The following is a 23,247-nucleotide window of genomic DNA, read 5'->3' as shown; positions in this document are numbered from 1 at the left end:
CCTGGATTCTGCATTGAAAATCTTAGTTCTTTCTTCTCTTCCAAGATATTTATACGCTGGAGCCTTTTCTGTGCTTTTTATAAAAGAGATTTTTATAAGAAACAGGAAATTTAAAATGAGACACTCTCCAATTCCACTAAAAGACCTAACGTTCCTGAACTAGAAGACAACTTCCTGGAATGCTGGGGCTTTTGAGAATCAGTTTGCAACTTCGAGAGACATGGGAATCTTTGCAACAACCAAGACCGGGAGCAGTTTTTTTTTCTAAAAAAAAAAAGAACACACACAAAAGTCCTGATATTAGGATTCAAAACAATGAGCTGATGTCTAGGGGAGCTAGTCTGGAAATACGACAGTTGAAATATTGTCCAGTTGGGTCCAGCTGGATGGAGATGGATTTCTCAGGCATGTGTACATGCAACCAGTAGTAAAACAGTAGACAACAAATTGGTTGCTAAGTACCATTAACTGGATTGGAGTTGTCCTCTGGACTCCTGAATTTAAAATGCCTACTGAAATAATCACTGGCGATTATTGAAGCAAGGCACTTATTTAGCAAGGTTATAGGTCCAATTAAAAGTATTCCCTAGTTCTCGCTCTTTCTCTCCCTCTTTTTTGAAAAAAGACACTTCACGGAACCATCTGTATTCACTGAGCACTTATCAGCAGGGCATTGTCCTAGATGCTCAGGAGCACTTAACAGATGCTATTATTATTATTATTATTATATAATCAAAGCTCCCACCTAGAGGAAAGAGCACAGGCCAGGGGGTTAGAGGCCCTGGGTTCTAATCTCGGTTCTGTCACTTGTCAGCTGTGTGACCTTCACTTCTTTTTACCTCAGTTTCCTCATTTGCAATCTGGGGACTGAATACCTGTTCTCCCTCCTACTACTCCCTCCTCCTCCTCCTACATGGGGACTGTGAGCCCCCATGCCCGATTACCTTTTATCTATTCCAGCGCTTTAGTACAGTGCTTGGAACATAGCAGGCGCTTAATAAATACCAGTATTACTGTTGTTGTCATTAAAACAGAAGGCCCAGACCCTGCCTTCCAAATTGTACTTTCATGACCCTGATACTTTCCAACATGCTTCCATCCTCAGAATGAATTTCTAACACCGTGACTACTCAGGCTTAACGCAGCATCCTTCACCTGCAATGCATTTTGGCAGGCTCGGGGTCCTCGAGGTCAGTCTGTAGCAAGAAAAGTTGCTGTACAATACATGGCCGATCATTTTCCACCACAGTCTGTGCTGGCAGGACTTCCTCTACTTTCATTTATATGTTCGGGTCTGATCCGCGATGGGAGATATGTTTACGAAGCACTAATAAAGTTGAGCGATTGAGCAACCAGGGTTGAAATTCTTCCATGCCATTAAGCCACCACAGATCTCCACTTGGTAGTTTGCTTGAATACCAAGTCAGTGACTTGATGGCTTTGGATAAAGACACCATATTTTTTCTTCATGTCAAAATGGGCAAACGCGCTAACCATGCCAGAAAGGATCATTTCAATTGCACATCTTAGGTTTTCGTTACGGATATAATAAAACCTACTCGTGAAACCGATTCCACCAAATGTAGTCGAAGACAAATGCCTAAGACCGTCTTTTACCTCAAATGAGACACTACTTTCTGCTGTAAAAACTTTCAAAGGCAAACTCAACGGTCGCTAGCTTTAAACAAACAAAAACATTCTTTCAGGAGGCGACTCTGCAAAATAACTAACTGCATAAAGGCCGTGGCAGCAAGAATGCTGAAAAATGGTATGCGAAAAATAAACGTTTGGGCAATTCCACATGATAATTATGGTATGTGTTAAGCGCTTACTATGTGCCCAGTGCTGGTCTGAGCACCGGACGGATACAAGCCGATCAGGTTGGATACAGCTCCAGTCCCACATGGGGCTCAGAGTCTCAATCCCCATTTTACAGATGAGGTAACTGAGGCACAGAGAAGTGAAATGACTTGCTCGAGGTCACCCAGCAGGCACGTGGTGGAACAGGGTCGCCGGGGCCTGTGCTCTTTCCACGAGGCCACGCTACGCTAATTGAAAATTTAGGGTTTGAGCTCTTATTCCCTTCATCTGAACTCCAAAATAAATCTCCATCAGATGCCTGTTTTTCCAAACCGAAATGTAGGAAAGGGGTTCCCCCTGCCTATCCTCTCCTGGAATGATAAGACACACTCAGTTACTACTTGGATCATTTCAAGAGCCTCTAGCCTGAAGCTCTTAACACTCATCAGATCCTAATCACCTACTGAGAGCACTTCAAATTCCAGAGAGGTAGAAAGAAAGGGAGGGAGTCCTTGGAAATGAATACTGTTGGCTGGGGTTAAATACAGTTAACGTTATAGAGTAAGCAGCCCTTATCATTTGGCTTCGGTTTGCTCTTAGCCTTCTGGATTAGGACTGTGGGGATGAAGCTGACCTTCGCTTTCCGTTCTTTAGGTAGTTTTTAGGAACAAGAGTGCGTGGGAATGATTCCGATCCCCGTTCCTTACAGGGGAAGCGGCGTGGCTCAGTGGAAAGAGCCTGGGCTTCGGAGTCAGAGGTCATGGGTTCGACTCCCGGCTCTGCTGTGTGATTGTGGGCAAGTCACTTCACTTCTCTGGGCCTCAGTTACCTCATCTGTAAAATGGGGATAAGCCGTGAGCCTTACGTGGGACGACCTGATTACCCTGTTATCTCCCCCAGCGCTTAGAACAGTGCTCTGCACATAGTAAGCGCTTGACAAATACCAACAATTATTATTATTATTATAAAGAACCGATAATTTTCTGTTTGTTTCGTGCGTAGTGCTACATCAGAGCCCGGGCTTGGTAGTCAGAGGTCATGGGTTCGTATCCCAGCTCCACCACTTGCCAGCTGTGTGACTGTGGGCAAGTCACTTCACTTCCTCTGTGTCTCAGTTACCTCATCTGGAAAATGGGGATTAAGACTGGGAGCCTCGTGTGGGACAACCTGATTACCCTGTATAATAATAATTATAATAATGTTGGTATTTGTTAAGCGCTTACTATGTGCCGAGCACTGTTCTAAGCGCTGGGGTAGACATAGGGGAATCAGGTTGTCCCACGTGGGGCTCACAGTTTTCATCCCCATTTTACAGATGAGGGAACTGAGGCACCGAGAAGTTAAGTGACTTGCCCACAGTCACACAGCCGACAAGTGGCAGAGCTGGGATTCGAACTCATGAGCCCTGACTCCAAAGCCCATGCTCTTTCCACTGAGCCACGCTGCTTCTCCTGTATCTCCCCCAGTGCTTAGAACAGTGCTCTGCACATAGTAAGCGCTTAACAAATACCAGCATTATTATTCACTTCACTGTGCCTCAATTACTCATCTGTAAAAATGGGGATTAAGACTGTGAGCCCCATGGGGGACCGGGACTGTGTTCAACTCGGTTTATTTGAATTCCCCCCCAGGGTGTAGTACAGTGCCTGGCACATAGCGCTTAACAAATACCACAGTTGATATTATTATTGTTAGATGGGAAGAGTTGGAAGAGAGTGCTCTGAAGTTGATGGGGAAAATTTTTCCTGCTCCTTGTGAGCAGGGATCGTGTCTACCAAACCTAGTGTATGTACTTTCCCATGGGCTAGTAAAGTGCTCTGCACACAACGGGTACTCAAAATATACCATTAATTGATATGGAGGGAAATGGGAAGTTACTGAAGGATTTTTAGGAGGGGAAAAGAGGAGATGAGCAATGCTTCATTCATTCATTCAATAGTATTTATTGAGCGCTTACTATGTGCAGAGCACTGTACTAAGCGCTTGGAATGGACAAGTCGGCAACAGATAGAGACGGTCCCTGCCCTTTGACGGGCTTACATCCTAATCGGGGGAGACGGGCAGATAAGAATAATGGCAATAAACAGAGTCGAGGGGGAGAACATCTCATTAAAACAATGGCAACTAAATAGAATCAGGGTGATGTACATCTCATTAAACAAAATAAATAGGGTGATGAAGATATATACAGTTGAGCGGACAGTACCGTGCTGAGGGGGTGGGACGGGAGAGGGGGAGGAGCAGAGGGAAATGGGGGGAAGAGAGGGTTAAACTGCGGAGAGGTGAAGGGGAAGGGAGATAATCTGCACAGTAATCTGTCCTGTAGAAGGATAGGGACCAGATCTAATTCTCATGGGTGCATTTTTCCCCAGTATTTAGTACAGAAAGCAAATGCTTAATAAATACTACCACTACTAATTATGGTATTTGGTATGCGCTTACTATGTGCCAGGCCCCGTACTAAGCGGTGGGGTGGAATACAAGCGAATCGGGTTGGACACGGTCCCTGTCCCGCATCCTACGTGGGGCTCGCAGTCTCGATCCCCATCTTACAGATGAGGTAACTGAGGCACAGAGAAGCAAAGTGACTTGCTCAAGGTCACACAGCAGCTAAGTGGCAGAGCCGGGATTAGAACCTGAGTCCTTCTGACTTCCAGGTCCGTGCTCTATCCACTCCACCACGCTGCTTCTATCACTATCTTCATCACCCTATTTATTTTGTTAATGAGATGTACATCACCTTGATTCTATTTATTTGCTATTGTTTTAATGAGATGTTCTTCCCCTCGATTCTATTTATTGCCATTGCTCTTGTCTGTCCGTCTCCCCCGATTAGAGTGTAAGCCCATCAAAGGGCAGGGACTGTCTCTGTCTGATACTGATTTGTACTTTCCAAGCGCTTAGTACAGTGTTCTGCACATAGTAAGCGCTCAATAAATACTATTGAATGAATGAACTACTCTTCTACCATGACTATTCCTTCTATTATATTATTATATTATAGACTGGAAATAGCAAAGGAGGCTGACAAAGCAGAGCTGCAACGTGACTATAACTTGGACTAAAGAAGAACGGCCAAACTGTTCACAGAACACACGCCTCGGGCTTCCGTCCTACTTTTCAAGCACTGTGCTAAGCGCCGGGGTTGATACACGACCATCAGATACGGCACAGTTCCCCCTCCACACGACGCTCACAGTCGAAAAAGTGTGGGCGAGTCGGTAACTCTATTCCCATTTAACAGATGTGGAAATTAAGGGACTTGCCCAAGGTCATACAGCAGGCATGAGGCAGAGCTGGGACTAAACCCCATGTTCTTTCCATTATCCCGGTGCACTGTGCTTATTTGCAAGCGATACAGAGCTTTATTTCCAGGTTACTGCTGTAGCTTGAGTCTAGTTTTATTGATCTGAAAAGTAAATTATAATAACCTCTCTTTCCAAAAGAGTGATTAATCTTGGCTAAAGGTTCAAGCATTCAATACTCTATCACATCAAACCATCAATGTTCTTGACTGAGTGCTTTCTGTGTGTAGAGCATTGAACTAAGTGCTTGTAAATGTTCTGAAAAAGGTAATTCTCAATATGGAAAACTAGTTTAATAAAATTTTGGATCTTATTACCAAAACATATAACGAAACAGGATATAATAATAATAATAATTATTATTATTATTATGGTATTTGCTTGCTCTTACTATGTGCCAAGCACCGATCTAAGCAAGGTAATCAGGTTGACCCACGTGGGGCTCACGATCTTACTCCCCATTTTACAGATGAGGTAACTGAGGCCCAGAGAAGTTTAGCGGCTTGCCCAAGGTCACACAGCGACAGGTGGCGGAGCTGGGATTAGAACCCACGTCCTCAGATTCCCAAACCCCTGCTCTTCCCCCTAAGCCACGCCGCTGCTCTAAGACTGCGGCTGAAGATAAAAAGGCATTGGAACCACCCAAGCTATTTAGTGCTGCGGTCGCAAGGACAAATCCAATCATATTCTGCGGCTACACACCACCTTTACATGAACATTAATAATAATGTTGGTATTTGTTAAGCATTTACTGTGTGCCGAGCACTGTTCTAAGCGCTGGAGTGGATACAGGGTAATCAAGGTGTCCCACGTGAGGCTCACAGTCTTAATCCCCATTTTACAGATGAGGTAACTGAGGCACCGAGAAGCGAAGTGACTCGCCCGAAGTCACACAGCTGATAGGTGGCGGAGCCGGGATTAGAACCCATGACTTCTGACTCCTAAATCCATGCTCTTTCCATTGAGCCACACTGCTTCTCTAAGGATTAAGGATTCCCATCCCTTTAATTACACCCGAGGGTCTTCCCTAGCCCTCTATCACTTTTAAGTCGTGGTCTCGCTCAGGTGATTTAGTCCATCAATCAACAGCATTGAGTGCTGACTGTGTGCCGAGCATTGTACTAAGCACTTGGGAGAGTACAGGGTAGCTTGGTTCAGTGGAAAGAGCCCGGGCTTGGTAGTTGGAGGTCATGGGTTCTAATCCCGACTCCACCACCTGTCAGCTGTGTGACTTCGGGCAAGTCACTTCACTTCTCTCGGCGAAAAGACCGCGAGCCCCACGTGGGACAACCTGCTTACCTTCTATCTGCCCCAGCGCTTAGAACAGTGCTGGGCACGTAATAAGCGCGAAGCAGCGTGGCTCAGTGGAAAGAGCGCGGGCTTGGGAGTCAGAGGTCATGGGTTCGAATCCAGATCTGCCACTTGTCAGTTGTGTGACTGTGGGCAAGTCACTTCACTTTGGAGAAGCAGCCTGGCTCAGTGGAAAGAGCATGGGCTTTGGAGTCAGGGCTCATGAGTTCGAATCCCAGCTCTGCCACTTGTCGGCTGTGTGACTGTGGGCAAGTCACTTAACTTCTCTGGGCCTCAGTTCCCTCATCTGTAAAATGGGGATTAAGACTGTGAGCCCCACGAGGGATAACCTGATTCCCCTATGTCTACCCCAGCGCTTAGAACAGTGCTCGGCACATAGTAAGCGCTTAACAAATACCAACATTATAACAAATACCATTATTGTTATTATTACAATACAGAAGAGTCGGTAGATACGTTCCCTGCCCGCAACGAGCTTACGGTCTACAGAGGCCACTAAATCTTCCGATACACTTCTGCTTTTCTTAAACGAGACTCGAAAAATCAATCGCGCAATGATGGCGGTTGAGGAAACGCACTGAACGTTGTAAGTCCCGCGGTCCCGGAACGCCCTCCCTCCTCACCTCCGCCAAACTAATTCTCTTCCCCTCTTCAAAACCCTACTTAAAGCTCACCTCCTCCAAGAGGCCTTCCCAGACTGAGCTCCCCTTTTCCCTCTGCTCCCTCTACCCCCCCTTCACCTCTCCGCAGCTAAACCCTCTTCTCCCCCCTTTCCCTCTCCTCCTCCCCCTCTCCCTTCCCTCAGCACTTTACTCGTCTGCTCAACTGTATATATCTTCATCACGCTATTTATTTTGTTAATGAGATGTACATCACCCTGATTCTATTTATTTGCTATTGTTTTAATGAGATGTTCTTCCCCTCGATTCTATTTATTGTTACTGTTCTTGTCTAGACCGATTAGACCGTAAGCCCGTCAAAGGGCAGGGACCGTCTCTATCTGTTACCGATTTGTCCATTCCAAGCGCTTAGTACAGTGTTCTGCACCTAGTAAACGCTCAATAAATACTATTGAATAAATACTATTGAATGAAAGTCCTTCCCATACGCCCCGCCACAAGGAAAGCTTTACCGAACCAGCTTCCTCCCAGGGCTCGCCGAGAGCTGAATGACGGTTCCCATTTACAGTAGGGGTTTTTGTAAAGCCCACAGATCTGCTAACAGCACTAACCAGGAAGAAATACCTCAAAATGCACTTACGGTTTAACTACTTTTATAAGTTTCCAACACTGCCAGGTCTTTATGTACATTTCCACAGACCACTGGTTTCACTGAATCATTTTAATTAACAGTTTTCTACTGTGTTCGGGGAACAAAAGGGCATTCGATCAGGCCTTCGGGCGGACAAATAGGATTCAGTGTTGCCGTTTTAATATCTCCGCAGAAAAGCCGGGAAACTAGGCACCTTTTAGTAGACATAATAACTGTGGTATTGGTATTTGTTAAGCGCTTAATATGTGCCAGGCACTGTACTAACCTCTGGGGTGGATACAAGCAAATCGGGTTGGGCACAGTCCCCTTCCTACGTGGGGCTCACGGTCTCAACCCCGCTATACAGATGAAGTAACTGAGGCCCAGAGAGGTTTAAGCGACTTGTCCGAGGCCTCAAAGCAGACAAGAGGCGGAGCCGGGATTAGAACCCGTGACCTTCTGACTTCCGGGCCCGTGCTCTCTCCACTACGCCATACTGCTTCTCAGGGAAGACACGATTTTAACTGTACACTATGTTCTCAGTCGATCAATACCCATCACTCATTACTTATCATTCTTACTTTCACTTATGCTACATTACATTGCAGAGAAGCACCATGGCTCAGTGGAAAGAGCCCGGGCTTGGGAGTCAGAGGTCATGGGTTCGAATTCCGCTCTGCCACTTAGCTGTGCGACTGCGGTCAAGTCACTTAACTTCTCTGGTGCCTCAGTTCCCTCAGCCAAAATGGGGATGAAGACCGTGAGCCCGACGTGGGACAACCTAATAATGCTGGTATTTGTTAAGCGCTTACTATGTGCAGAGCACTGTTCTAAGCGCTGGGGGAGATACAGGGTAATCAGGTTGTCCCACGTGAGGCTCACAGTTAATCCCCATTTTACAGATGAGGTAACTTAGGCACAGAGAAGTTAAGTGACTTGCCCACAGTCACACCGCTGACAAGTGGCAGAGCCGGGAGTCGAACTCATGACCTCTGACTCCGATTCCCCTGTATCTCCCCCAGTACTTAGAACAGTGCTCCGCACATAGTAAGCGCTTAACAAATACCAACATTATTATTATTCCCAATTAGACCGTAAGCCCGTCAGAGGGCAGGGACTGTCTCTATCTGTTACCAATTTGTACATTCCAAGCGCTTAGTACAGTGCTCTGCACATAGTAGGTGCTCAATAAATACTATTGAATGAATCTGCACAACCTATCCCTAAACACTACGATCAACCAATTGAAGGTATCTGAGAACTTATTGCGAGCAGAGCATTCCTTGGAAAAGTACAAGAGCCTAGGTAGACGTGATCCCCGTCCACAGGGACCTTACGAGAAAAGGGATCCACGTTCATTCACTCAATCGTATTTGTTGAGCCCTTACTGTGTGCAGAGCACTGTACTAAGACTTCAGGACTGAGAACCTGTGCAGTGCTCTGCACCTAGTAAGCGCTCAATAAATACTACTGAATGAATGAAAAGGAGATGATTATATCGGGGTAGCCGCTAATGAATAGTCAGAAATGAATCTTCCAATATGGGACAGAAACGAATTCAGCAACAGCACATTATTAAGAAGCCTCCGCTTCAGTGACTCGCTTCACGTTTATGACCGTCAGTTCTCCGAGAACTTCAAAAACCCCCCCAGCACGGAAAAGTCACGTCACGCTATTCACCGGAGTCTGCCGCTAACGCACAGTCGTTTCCCCCCCAACTGCACTGGCTCGATTCGGACAGCGGCACACAGTGAGCACGCAATAAATATCTTTAACGGAAATGTAAACTGTCAGGGGAACGTTTCCTAATTCAGCCCAAAACATGTAACTGAAACACGTGTTACGGACGACCTGGCTTATATGAGCACCTCAAGTTTTTTTTTGCTAAGGAACCGACAAGTCCGACGTGAAGTGGAATTGGGGGACCAGTCAAATTTAAAGGCATCCATTAGGAGTATTCACTATCTTCAGGGTGGAATGGTAAGGATAGGAAAAGTTGTCTGGGGCGATGGACACACACGACATCAAGTATTTTTGGTATTGAGGAGTGTGCAGAGAGCACTGTTCTGAGCACTTGGGAGAGTATGATATAAAAGAGTTGGTAAACATGTTCCCTGCCCGCAACGAGCTAGAGAGGGAGACAGATATTAATATAAATAAACGAATATCTGTCTTCATATCTGACAATTACTCTTCCTTCCTTCAAAGTCTTACCGAAGGCACATCTCCTCCAAGAGGCCTTCCCTGACTAAGCCTTCTTTTCCTTTTCTGCAACTCCTTTCTGCACCACCCTGACCTGCCCCCTTTTTATTCATCCCCCTCCCAGCATCACAGCACTTGGCTACGTATCTGTAATTTATTTATATTAATGTCTATCTCCCCCTCCAGACTGTAAGCTCGTTGTGGGCAGCAGGGAATGCGTCTGCTCTATTACGTTGTACTCTCCCAAGCACCTAGTAAAGTGCTCTGCACACAGTAAACGCTCAATAAATATAACTGACTGACAAGTACAACAAGATGAACTTCTAAAACTAAAATTACATTGTTAATCATAGAATAGTCTTTTTTTTAGCCTCTTCAAAGGAGGCCGGTACAATTTAACTAGTGTACCATGACGCTGTGTCACATAGAGAGAGGTTACGGAAATACAGCAATGTTACCGTAATAAGCCTTCAAGTTTAACCTATCCTCAAAGATTATTGCTCGCCAAATTTTCACGTTCGAAAGCAGAAATCAGTCAGTCGTATTTCTGCCTCGCTCCCTGCCTCTTCCTAACTGGGAGCCAACTGCCCTCCCTATCTTCAAAGCCCTTCTGAAATCCCATCCCATCCACCTGATCTCCCTTGGTATCACCCGATATCCGCTCCCCTCGTTGCCACTTTGGTATTTCCACATCACTTAAGCTCTTGAGAACACCTCCTCCCATCTCGCACAGCTCTTACGTGCAGATGGTTAAACACAGTTGCTTTCCCGACTTGTAATTTAGTGTCTGTCTCCCCCAGTAGATTCTGAAGGGCAGGGATTGTCTCTATCTGTTACCCATTAGTACATTCCAAGCGCTTAGTACAGTGCTCTGCCCATACTAAGCGCTCAATAAATACTACTGAATGAATGAATGAGCTACTTGAGGGATGTAATGATGTTTATTCATTCATTCGTATTTATTGAGTACTTACTGTGTGCGGAGCACTGTACTAAGCGCTTGAAAAGTACAATTCAGCAACAAATAATGAAAGAGGAGATGAAGCAGCATGGCTGAGTGGAAAGAGCACGGGCTTGGGAGTCAGAGGTCATGAGTTCGAATCCCGGCTCTGCCACCTGTCAGCTGTGTGTCCGTGGGCAAGTCACTTAACTTCTCTGTGCCTCAGTTACCTCATCTGTAAAATGGGGGATTAACTGTGAGCCCCACGTGGGACAACCTGACTCCCCCAGCGCTTAGAACAGTGCTCGGCACATAGTAAGCGCTTAACAAATACCAACATCATTATTATCTGCAAGAAACCAATTTTTCCTTTTGATTAATTCTACTTTTGTAATAGCACTTATTAAGGACTTAATGTGTGCAGAGCACCGTGCTGCGTGCTGGGAAAGAGTATACCAGAAGAAATTACACAAGACCCTGTCCCTTGAGGGGCTGAGAATCTATGACGCTAATAGAATGGTCAAACTGAAGGATATACGCACTTGTCAGGCATATTCTATTGACCGATCTTGATGGATCTTCGGGTTTGCAAAGTGTCGAACTTCCAACCAAGAGGTAGGATGAGCTGCCTTCAAAGTGCCCAGTCCCTGCCCCAGCCGGACCAAGGGCGTTGGGGGACCAGCTAGGATGTGATGCGACGGTGAAAGGATGAATAGGGAAATAAGAACTGTGCCACCTGCTAAGCACTTACAATTTGTCCAACACCGTCCTAAGCACTGGGAGATGATATCTTTAAATTATATATTATAAATCATTTATTTCCTCATCTTAAAGCCTGTCTCCCCCTCTTGATTATAAGCCGGGCAGGGATGGGCAGGGAACATGTCTGATTAGCTTGCATCTACCTCTTCGCTTAGAACAGTGTTTGACACACAGTATGCGCTTAACAAATACCATCATTAATAATAATAGTAGTAATAATAGTAACGGCATCTGTTAAGCACTTACTACGTGCCAGGCACTGTACTAAACTCTGGGGTAGATACAAGGTAATCAGGTTGTCCCACGTGGGGTTCACAGTCTTAATCCCCATTTTACGGATGAGGGAATTGAAGCCCAGAGAATAATAATAATAATCGTGGTATTTGTTAAGCGCTTACTACGTGCAAAGCACTGTACTAAGCGCTGGGGGGATACAAGGTGATCAGGTGGTCCCACGTGGGGCTCACAGTCTTAATCCCCATTTAACAGATGAGGTAACTGAGACACAGAGAAGTTAAGTGACTTGCCCAGAGTCACACAGCTGGCAAGTGGCGGAGCAGCGACTTGCCCGAGGCCACACAACAGGCAAGTGACGGAGCTAAGATTAAAATCCACGACCTTCTGACTCCCAGGCCTGAGCTCTATCCACTACATCATGCTGCTTCCCATTATTTTCATTATTATTATAACTCCCAAGTCTTGACCCTATATGCCCAAGGTTTTTCACCACCAAAACATGATTACCGATCAATCCATAGCATGTACTGAGTGCTTATCGCACTAAGCATTTAGGAAGTACAAAAGAACTGACAGACACGATCCCTGCCTTCCAAGAGCTTACAGTCTAAAGGAGGAGCTTCCGATCAAAGCTGGGAATGCCAATCAACTAATAACTAATAAAAACAACTGATGCATTTGTCCATTCATCTTAAACACAGCAGTGTGGCCTAGTGGGTAGAGCTCGAGCCTGGGAGTCAGAAGGACCTGGGTTCCAATTCTGACTCCGCTCCCTGTGTGGGACCTCTGTCAAGACACCTAGCTTCTCCGGGCCTCAGCTCCCTCGTCTGTAAAAATGGGGTTTAAAACTGTGAGCCCCACGCGGGACAAGGACTGTGTCCAACCTGATGAGCTCGCGTCTACCCCGGCGCTTAGTACGCTGCCTGGCACATAGTAAGCACTTAACAGATGCCATTTAAAAGAAAATAAGTAAAGGAAATGGGTTAACTTGCCCTTTCGCTTTTCCTGTGAGACGCAGCCTGCTGAATCGCTTGCTGTTTCAGAACGGTCGGCAGCTGACCAGTTTAGATCCTCCCTCGGCCTCGAAGCGGAACCTGGTTCCTCCCTTGGGTCTGAGGCCTCAGCTGTCCACTCGGCCCAAGTCGAACCCAATCGACATAGGCAGTGTTTCCCCCACTGCACCCCGGTTAAATCGCTGATTTTCAAACGTTCATTCATTCAATCGTATTTATTGAGTGCTTACTGTGTGTGAAACACTGTACTAAGCACTTGGGAGAGTACGCTATAACAAACAGACACATTCCTGCCCACAACGAACTCGCAGTCTAGAGGGGGAGACAGACCTTAATATAGATTAATAAATAAATTGCATGTATATACATACGTGCTGTGGGGATTGGGGGGGAGGATGGATGAAAGAGCAAGAAAAAGCGGAGAAGGGAGCGGGAGAAGAGGAAAGCGGGGGCTTAGGCGGGGAAGGCTTCTTGGAGGAGATGTGCCTTCGATGAGGTTTTGAAATGGGGGAGAGCAGTTAATAATAATAATAATAATGTTGGTATTTGTTAAGCGCTTACTATGTGCCGAGCACCGTTCTAAGCACTGGGGTAGACACAGGGGAATCAGGTTGTCCCACGTGGGGCTCACAGTCTTCATCCCCATTTTACAGATGAGGTAACTGAGGCCCAGAGAAGTTAAGTGACTTGCCCAAAGTCACACAGCTGACAAGTGGCCTAGCCGGGATTCGAACCCATGACCTCTGACTCCAAAGCCCGTGCTCTTTCCACTGAGCCACGCTGCTTCTCTGATTAAGACTGTGAGCCCTATGTGGGTCAGGGACTGTGTCCAACCTGGTTATCTTGTATCGACCCCAGTGCTTGAACAGTCCCTGCCACAGAGTGAGTACTTAACATACACCACAATTATTAAGTGATTCTATTTATTTGCTATTGTTTTAATGAGATGTTCTTCCCCTCGATTCTATTTATTGCCACTGTTCTTGTCTGTCTCCCCCGATCAGACTGTAAGCCCGTCAAAGGGCAGGGACCGTCTCTATCTGTTACCGATTTGTCCATTCCAAGCGCTTAGTACAGTGCTCTGCACATAGTAAGCGCTCAATGAATACTACTGAATGAATAGTATTAACAATCTTTCTACTCAATAACCAGCACGGTTCACTAGTTTTCATTTATTGCAGGACTCTATGTGGTCTTTCAGAGGCTTTTTGCAAGCTAACCACATTCTTAGAGGCTGAGCACCCAATGAGTTACAGGTGAGGAGACTGGAGGACAGGGGAAAAAAAAAGCCCTTCATGATCAGCAGCCTTGAGAGAAAGATTCCCTTCTTACAGATCTCTTTCACTCAATCATTCTTCAGGTTTCAATTTTTGTTTGGGGTTCGGGGAGAGGAAGGGGGCGATGAGTGGGTGGGCGTGTCTGTGTATTGATTAATCAGGAGTGAACTTAATTCCTGGTGATGTTCTTATTTAGGAAGAGGGGACGGAGGGATCAGAGTTGACTCAGTGAAGTTCTAACTGAACCGTATTTTAGGTATTGACATTAAAAGGACTTGCTAACGGCATTTTTAAGAGTCACCACTCCAACTTGGCTGTCCCCCTCTAGACCGTAAACTCCTCGTGGGAAGGAAACATGTCCATCAAATCTGTTATACTTTACTCTCCCAAGTGCCCCACTAAAGTGTGCAACCACACGGTAAGTGCTCAGTGATAGGATTGACTACTTGTGTTCCTGGTTACTACGAGGTCCAGGTGCTTAGCTGAAGAAGGAGAGGTTTTGGGAGCAGGGTTTCCCAAGGAGAAAGGGGTGGGGAACGAGGGAACGAGGGAACGCGGAAGGGATTCCGGCTAGGCGAGCCGGGCTTCAGTGGAGGGGCTGGGAAGGATTCATTCATTCAATAGTATTTATTGAGCGCTTACTATGTGCAGAGCACTGTACTAAGCGCTTGGAATGAACAAGTCGGCAACAGATAGAGACGGTCCCGGAGGTTTGACGGGCTTACGGTCTAATCGGCGGGACGGACAGACGAGAACAATGGCAATAAATCTCCGCCCGAAATGGGTGGGGAAGAGAATTTACTTTCAAATGAATGCCTTCTCCCCCAAGAAAAAAAATCCCTAGGGGCTCTGGGGTCTCATGAGGGCTTCTGGCACCTGAAAATCGTCTTTTACAAGGTGGGCAGCCCCACATCTGGACTGAGGTGGGCTGCAGGGCAGGAGGATACTGCTGAATTGTACTTAATGCTTAGTACAGTGCTCTGCACACGAAGAGCTCAATAAATATGATTGAATGAATGACCACTGCTTCATCCATTCATGCATTCATTCGATCATATTTATTGAGGGCTTCCTGTGTGCAGAGCACTGTACTAAACGCTTGGGAGAGTACAATTCAACAATAAACAGATTTCCTGCCCACAAAGAGCTTACAGTCTAGACTGGAAGAGACAAGTATCAGTACAAATAAATTACAGATACGGGTTGCGGGGGTGGGAGCGGGGAAGAACATTCATTCATTCAATAGTATTTATTGAGCGTTTACTATGTGCTGAGCACTGTACTAAGCGGTTGGAATGGACGATTCGGCAACAGATAGAGACAATCCCTGCCCACTGAAGGGCTCACAGTCTAATCGGTGGGTGCAAGTCAGGGTGACACAGAAGGGAGAGGGAGAAGAGGAAAGCGGGGGCTTAATCTGGGAAGGCATCTTGGAGGAGACGTGCCTTCAATAAATCCTGACCTTCCAGCTTAGCAGTCCCAAGGCCCAGCAGCACAAATGACACGACCTGACAGATGAAATATAGTACTTGGGTGACAGAAATTTCTCTGTACCTTGGGTCTAGACCCATGGGAGGCAACAGGGATAATAAAGCTCACCTCCTCCAAGAGGCTTTCCCAGACTGAGCTCCCCTTTTCCCTCTGCTCCCTCTACCCCTCCTTCACCTCCCCTCAGCTAAGCCCTCTTTTCCCCCCTTTCCCTCTGCTCCTCCCCCTCTCCCTTCCCCTCCCCTCAGCACCGTACTCGTCCGCTCGACTGTATATATCTTCATCACCCTATTTATTTTGTTAATGAGATGTCCATCACCTTGATTCTATTTATTTGCTATTGTTTTAATGAGATGTTCATCCCCTCGATCCTATTTATTGCTATTCTTGTCTGTCCGTCTCCCCCGATTAGACCGTAAGCCCGTCAAAGGGCAGGGACCGTCTCTATCTGTTACCCATTTGGCCATTCCAAGCGCTTAGGACAGTGCTCTGCACATAGTAAGCGTTCAATAAATGCTACTGAATGAATGAATTACGCAGAGGACAGCGTGGGGGGCGAGGAGATACGGCGTGAGTATGGCGAGAGAGAACGAGACAACTGTGAAGATGGTGGAGGGAAGGTTGCATAATGTGAATTTTTGTAAACCGGGTATCAGAGTTGGATTAGATGCTATAGTCCCATCCTGAAACAAGGTGGCCGTTCAGAAACGTTCTCAACGCCGACTGTCATAACTCAGACTTCCTGGAGTACTCGTCGTGCTTGAAGCCGGGCAAACGTGCACAAATCGTTCCTTCCCAAACGGGGGCCCACCGTACAGGCCCGTGTTATCGGACAAACGGTCCCTAATTCCCCAACGGCGTTTTATCCCTCCAAGTGAGGCAATGTTTGTCCGTCTCCCCCGATTAGACCGTAAGCCAGTCAAACGGCAGGGACTGTCTCTATCTGTTGCCGACTTGTTCATTCCAAGCGCTTAGTACAGTGCTCTGCACAGAGTAAGCGCTCAATAAATACTATTGAATGAATGAATGAATGAATGAATGAGTCGGGAACTACACTCGCATCCGGGGTCTCATCGACAGAACCGTGCCTGGTGCCGGAGCACGCTAAAGGATCGATTACCCAACAAGCCGTTCAGAGAAGCCTTTGCTTTGAGTCACTTAGATGATGAGTCCATGAGGACCGTGTCCAGCCCGGATTAACGCGGCTCTACAGTTAGTTAATCGTATTTATGAAGCGCTAACTGTGCGCAGAGCACCAATTCCACATCCCCTGCCCACAGCGAGTTTACACCCTAGCACTCTACCCCAGTGCTCCCAACAGTGCTTCACACATAGTAAGCACTTAAGTATTAGCGTGGCTCAGTGGAAAGAGCCCGGGCTTGGGAGTCAGAGATCGTGGGTTCGAATTCCGGCTCTGCCACTTGTCAGCTGTATGACTGTGGGCACGTCACTTCACTTCTCTGTGCCTCAGCTACCTCCTCTGTAAAATGGGGATTAAGACTGTGAGCCTCACGTGGGACAACCTGATCACTTTGTATCCCCCCAGTGCTTCGAAGAGTGCTCTGCACATAGTGAGCACTTAAACACCGACATTATTATTATTATCATTATACCCCACAGGCATGGTCACGTCGAGCTCCACGCCAGGTTCTGACACATGACCTGTGCTATCGAATCAAACACAGCGCAAGCCAAATATTAATATTCTATTTCTGACAGCTCTAGGATTTCATTCATCCAAACCAATTTATTAAGCGCTTACTGTGTGCAGAGCACTGTACTAAGCGCTTGGGAAAGTACCATACCACAGTGAAGAGTGACAATCGCTGCCCACAACGAGCTCGCAGTCTGGGGAGGGATGGGGGGTTATAAATCGATGCTGCTGGAGTGAGAATGGCATTGTTTGATATTATAAATTAAATTTATCGTTTTGCAAAACATCTGCTAGTTCTTTACAAGAGGGACACCTAGTGGATTGTTTGCAGAAACTGACAAAGGGGGAGGTTATCTTGGGATGTCTTCCCAGGACTTTCCTCAAAAGGGGAAATTCTGAAGGCATACTCTTCACAGGACTTTCCTCAAAATACGAAATATCGAAGGAATCCTGAAGGCACCACCATCTTCAAAAAACACAAAAAAACCCAACCAAACCAAAAACCGCCCCCGAAACAGGGAGAAAACTGGTTGAGAGGGCTACTAACCGTCCTCTACTGCTGGCGATCTTCCGGAACGTATTTGTTAAGCGCTTACTGTGTGCCGAGCACTTTTCTAAGCGCTGGGGTAGATACAAGGTTATCAGGTTGTCCCACCTGGGGCTCGCAGCCTTCATCCCCATTTTACAGATGAGGTGACTGAGACACCGTCCCGGGTTCTCGCCTATCCTGCCATCGACCCCCGGGCCACGCCCTCCCGCGGTCCCGGGACGCCCTCCCTCCTCACCTCCGCCAAACTAACTCTCTTCCCCTCTTCAAAACCCTACTTAGAGCTCACCTCCTCCAAGAGGCCTTCCCAGACTGAGCTCCCCTTTTCCCTCTGCTCTCCCTCTACCTCCCCCTTCACCTCCCCCAGCTAAGCCCTCTTTTCCCCCCTTTCCCTCTGCTCCTCCCCCCTCCCTTCCCATCCCCTCAGCACTGTACTCGTCCGCTCAACTGTATATAATTTAATTACCCTATTTATTTTGTTAATGAGATGTACATCACCCTGATTCTATTTATTTGCTATTGTTTTAATGAGATGTTCATCCATCCCCTTGATTCTAACACTGTCAGCTTGTTGTGGGCAGTGATTGTTGTTTACTGTATTATACTCTTCCAAGTGCTTTGCACACCGTACGCGCTCAATAACAGCGTGGCTTAGTGAACACAGCAAGGGCCTGGAAGTCAGAAGGCCCTGGGTTCTAATCCCGGCTCTGCCAGGCGTCTGCTGTGTGAACTCGGGCAAGTCGCGTAACTTTTCTGGGCCTCAGTTACCTCATCCGTAAAACGGGCATTAAGAGTGTGAGCCCCGTGTGGGACGGGGACTGTGTCCAACCCGATTATCTTCTATCTACCCCAGCACTTAGAAGAGTGCTCGGCACACAGCAAGTGCCTTACAAGTACCGCAAATATTTATTATTATTACGACCGAACTGATGAATGGTATGTGGATGTTGTGGATATTAAACAAGCAGGGCTGCTCCATGATGTTCACCAAGTTTGCTGACTCTTCGGCCAACACTAGAGATAAGTGCTTAGTAATAATAATGATAATGATGGTATTTAAGCGCTTACTATGTGCAAAACACTGTTACCCCGCACACAGTAAGCGCTCAATAAATACGACTGAATGAACCCAGATGCTGGAGATCAATTTTGCTTCTGATTCACCGAGAGTTCTTCCAACTGAAAAGGCTACTGTCTCACAAAAAGTTCTTGAGGCGATTACCCAGGAGCTGCTGTGCGCTAATGCCCGTCCTCGTGGAAGAAAACGAGCAAAATAATCCATCCCAAACCGTCTGGCATGTTCCCCGCGATGCTGAGGCAGATTCATATATTAATATGAAAATCACAAGGAATCAATTCATCGTATTCACCGAGTGCTTACGGGGTACAGAGCACTGCACTGTTCGGGAGAGCAGGCTGTGAGAGTCGATAGACCCTTTTCCCCTCCCCAGAGCGAGTTTACAGCCTAGACCGGGAGACGGACATTAATGTGAATAAATTAGACGTGTTGTGTAAGTGCTGAGGGAGGGAATAGAGCGATAATTTATTTATAACTTATAATTAAGGAATAAAGGGAGCAAATCCAAGTGCAAAGGCGACACCGAAAGGGAGTGGGAGAAGAGGAAATGAGGGAAGGTCTCTTGGAGGAGCCCTGGCACCATAAAGTCAGTCCGTCGGTCAAGCGTATTTATTGAGCGCTTTCTGTGTGCAGAGCACTGTACTAAGCGCCTGGGATGGTACACTAAAACACACACATTCCCTGCCCACAGCGAGCTCACGGGACTGAGGGAAAAAGTCATTCTATTCCGAATAATTCGACAGCTACCTCACAAGTCTTTAGAGAGGAGACTCAAAACTCGCACTCCTTGTCTTGGTTGGACAACATACTTCTCCATCCATTCAACAGTATTTACTGAGCACTTGCTATGTGCAGAGCACTGTACTAAGCGCTTGGAATGTCCAATTCGGCAACAGATAGAGACCATCCCTGCCCACTGATGGGCTTACAGTCTAATCGGGGGGAGACGGACAGACAAAAACAATAGCAATAAATAGAATCAAGGGGATGGATGAACATCTCATTAAAACAATAGCAAATAAATAGAATCAAGGTGATGTACATCTCATTAACAAAATAAATAAGGGAATAAAAATATATACAGTTGAGTGGACGAGCACAGTGCTGAGGGGAAGGGAGGGAGGAGGAGCAGAGGGAAAGGGGGCTTAGCTGAGGGGAGGTGAAGGGGGGATAGAGGAGGAGCAGAGGGTAAAGGGGAAGCTCAGTCTGGGAAGGCCTCTCGGAGGAGGTGAGCTCTCAGTAGGGCTTTGAAGATATCCTTGTCCTCTTTGCAGCTCTCCTCATCTGGCCTAAAACCCCAGTGCCCGTGAGCTCTTGTGGCCAATCAATCAATGGCATTTATTGAGTGCTTAATATGTGCAGAGAACTGAACTAAGCACTTGGGAGAATGCATCAGAATTAGCAGACACGTTCCCTGCCCTGAGTTCACAGTCTAGTGGGAGTATATGCGTGCAGGAAGCAGCATGGCCTAGTGGATAGAGCACAAACCTGGGGGTCAAGAGGCCCTGAGTTCTAATCCTGGCTCTGCCACTTGTCTGCTGCATGATCTCGGGCAAGTACGTGAGTCATTTAACTTCTCTGTGCCTCAGTGACCCCATCTGTAAAATGGGGATTACGACTGTGAGCCCCACATGAGACGTGGACTGTGACCAACCTGATTAACGTGCATCCACCCCCACGCTTAGACAGTGCTTGACAAAGTCTCAGTGTTTAACAAATATTCATTCAACAGTATTTGTTGAGCGCTATGTGCAGAGCCCTGTACTAAGCACTTGGAATGGACAAATCAGTAACAGACAGAGACAGTCCCTGCCCTTTGACGGGCGCACAGTCTAATCGGGGGAGAATAATTCGACAGACAACTCACAAGTCTTTAGAGAGGAGACTCAAAACTTGCAATCCCTGTCTTGGTTGGACACATACTTCTCATTCATTCAATAGTATTTACTGTGCGCTTACTATATGATAACTATATGATTACTATATGATGGTATACAAATACCACCATCATTAGAGAAGCAGTGGGGCTTAGTGGAAAGAATCCTGGCTTGGGAGTCAGAGGTTGTGGGTTCTAATCCCGGCTCTGCCACTTGTCAGTTGGGTGATCTTGGGAAAGCTACTTCACTTCTCTGTGCCTCAGTTACCTCACTTGTAAAGTGGGGATGAAGACAATGAGCCCCAAGTGGGACAACCCGACGACCTGGTATCTACTCCGGTGCTTAGAACAGTGCTTGGCACGTAGTAAGCACTTAACAAATACCAACATGTTATTATTATTCATTCAATCATATTTACTGAGTGATTAGTGTGTACAGAGCACTGTACTAAGCGCTTGGAAGAGTACAATATAATAATAAACAGACATTTCCTGCCCACAACAAGCCTACTCTCTAGAGAAAAAAGCCCACGTGGCCCGTATGGGGAAATGAACCCATGACCTTGGAGTTACTGGCACCAAACTCTAACCCACTGAGCTGTGTCTCACTCAGTTGGGAACCTTTGACGGTGTGTCCATATTTATGTGACTATCTACGGGAGGCGTAGAGAAGCAGCATGGCGTAGTGGAAAGAGCACGGGCCGGGGAGTCAGAAGGTCATGGGTTCTAATCCCAGCTCTGCCACTCGTCTGCTGGGTGACCTTGGGCAAGTCACCTCACTTCTCCGTGCCTCAGTTACATCTGTAAAATGGGGGTTGAGACTGCGAGCCCCAAGTGGGACAGGGACCGGGTCCAACCCGATTTGCTTGTATTCACCCCAGGGCTTAGTACAGTGCCTGACACAGAGTAAGTGCTTAACAAATACCATTATTATTATTATTATTTTTTAAAAAGGGAGTGCTGAGGTGTCAATCCTCCCCTCATAGACTAGCCAGGGGATTGAGAAGCCTGGATAGCTCTCATTCTCCGGCCCACTTCTCGCTCTGGCAAAGTTTCAAAGCTCCAAGGTCAACGGCAAGGTGACAGGTGTGTTAAGTAAATGTATGCCTCCCCCTCTAGACCGTAAGCTCTTGAGGGCAGGGAACCTGTCTACCAACTCGGTTACACTGTACTCTCCCGAGCGCCCAATACAGTGCTCTGCACACAGTAAGAACTCAATAAATACCATCCATCGGAAAAGAGTGGAAGGCAGGAAAGGTCGTGGAAGACGGGAAAGGTCGTGGAAGACTAAGGAGAAATGGGTACTCAGGATTTTTCCACCCCTGACTGATGAGTCAATTGGGCAGGTAAAAGAAAATTCTAGCTTTATAGAATTTAAGCTGCAAAGTTAAGTGCAATCAATCGGTGGTATTTACTGAATGCTTCCTATGTGCAGAATACTACACCACTTCTCCATTTCTAAGCACTGAAAAATGATATATGCTGGAAAAATCCTGACTACACATTCCTCCTTAGTCTTCCACAACCTTTCCTGCCTTCCGCTCTCCCAATCAATGATATTTATTGAGCGCTTACTGTGTGCACGGCACTGTACTAGGTGCTTGGGGGAGTACAGTGTAGCAGAGTTGGAAGACACATTCCCTGTCCTCAACAAGCAGCGGGAAGCAGCGTGGCTCAGTGGAAAGAGCCTGGGCTTTGGAGTCAGAGGTTATGAGTTCGACTCCCAGCTCTGCCACTTGTCAGCTGTGTGACTGTGGGCAAGTCACTTCACTTCTCTGGGCCTCAGTGACCTCATCTGTAAAATGGGGATTAACTGTGAGCCTCACGTGGGACGACCTGATTACCCTGTATCTACCCCAGCGCTTAGAACAGTGCTCTGCACATAGTAAGCGCTTAACAAATACCAACATTATTATTAACAAGCTTACAGCACATCCCATTCTATCCAGACAGACCCCCATTGTTGAAAGAGGTTTCCTTAATTCCACAGCTGTGGTTCGTCCTACTCATTTTAGATTATTACGGGTGATGAGAGACCTGCTGGACAACCTCAAAAAACAACGGCCCTCGGCCCCACCGGAATGATAACAACAACAATGTTTGTTAAGCATTTACTATGCACCGTTTTAAGCACTAGGGGAGATGCAAGTTAATCAGGTTGTCCCACGTGGGGCTCGCAGTCTTAATCCCCATTTTACAGATGAGGGAACTGACAGAGAGAAGTGAAGTGATTTGCCCAAGGTCACACAGCAGACAAGGGGCAGAGCCGGGATTAGAACCCAAGTCCTCTGACTCCCAAGCCCGGGCTCTTGCCACTAAGCCACGCTGCTTCTCTCAAGCAGCAAGTGCTGCTCCTGATACCGACAGGGATGTATGAGGAAAAAAAAAAACATTGGGAGGCAGGTGGTCTGGTGGAGAGAGCCCTGGACTGCTTCGCTGTCCTCCCGATACAACCCAACCCACACATTCCACTCTTCTATTGCCAATTTCCTCCCTACACCTCCAT

The 23,247-nt window shown here is 46.8% G+C and overlaps 1 protein-coding gene across 1 annotated transcript in view; it reads right to left on the bottom strand.

Annotated features, from left to right (window-relative positions):
• The window catches only part of ZNHIT6 (zinc finger HIT-type containing 6), an 83,622-nt gene that overhangs the window by 43,802 nt on the left and 16,573 nt on the right, over positions 1–23,247 (bottom strand). The gene's annotated exons all lie outside the window — the stretch shown is intronic.

Source organism: Ornithorhynchus anatinus, chromosome 4 (assembly GCF_004115215.2).
Source record: "Ornithorhynchus anatinus isolate Pmale09 chromosome 4, mOrnAna1.pri.v4, whole genome shotgun sequence".
Lineage (NCBI taxonomy): Eukaryota > Metazoa > Chordata > Mammalia > Monotremata > Ornithorhynchidae > Ornithorhynchus > Ornithorhynchus anatinus.
The sequence above is the reverse complement of the archived record's forward strand: the minus strand, read 5'-3'. Positions and strand labels throughout refer to the sequence as shown.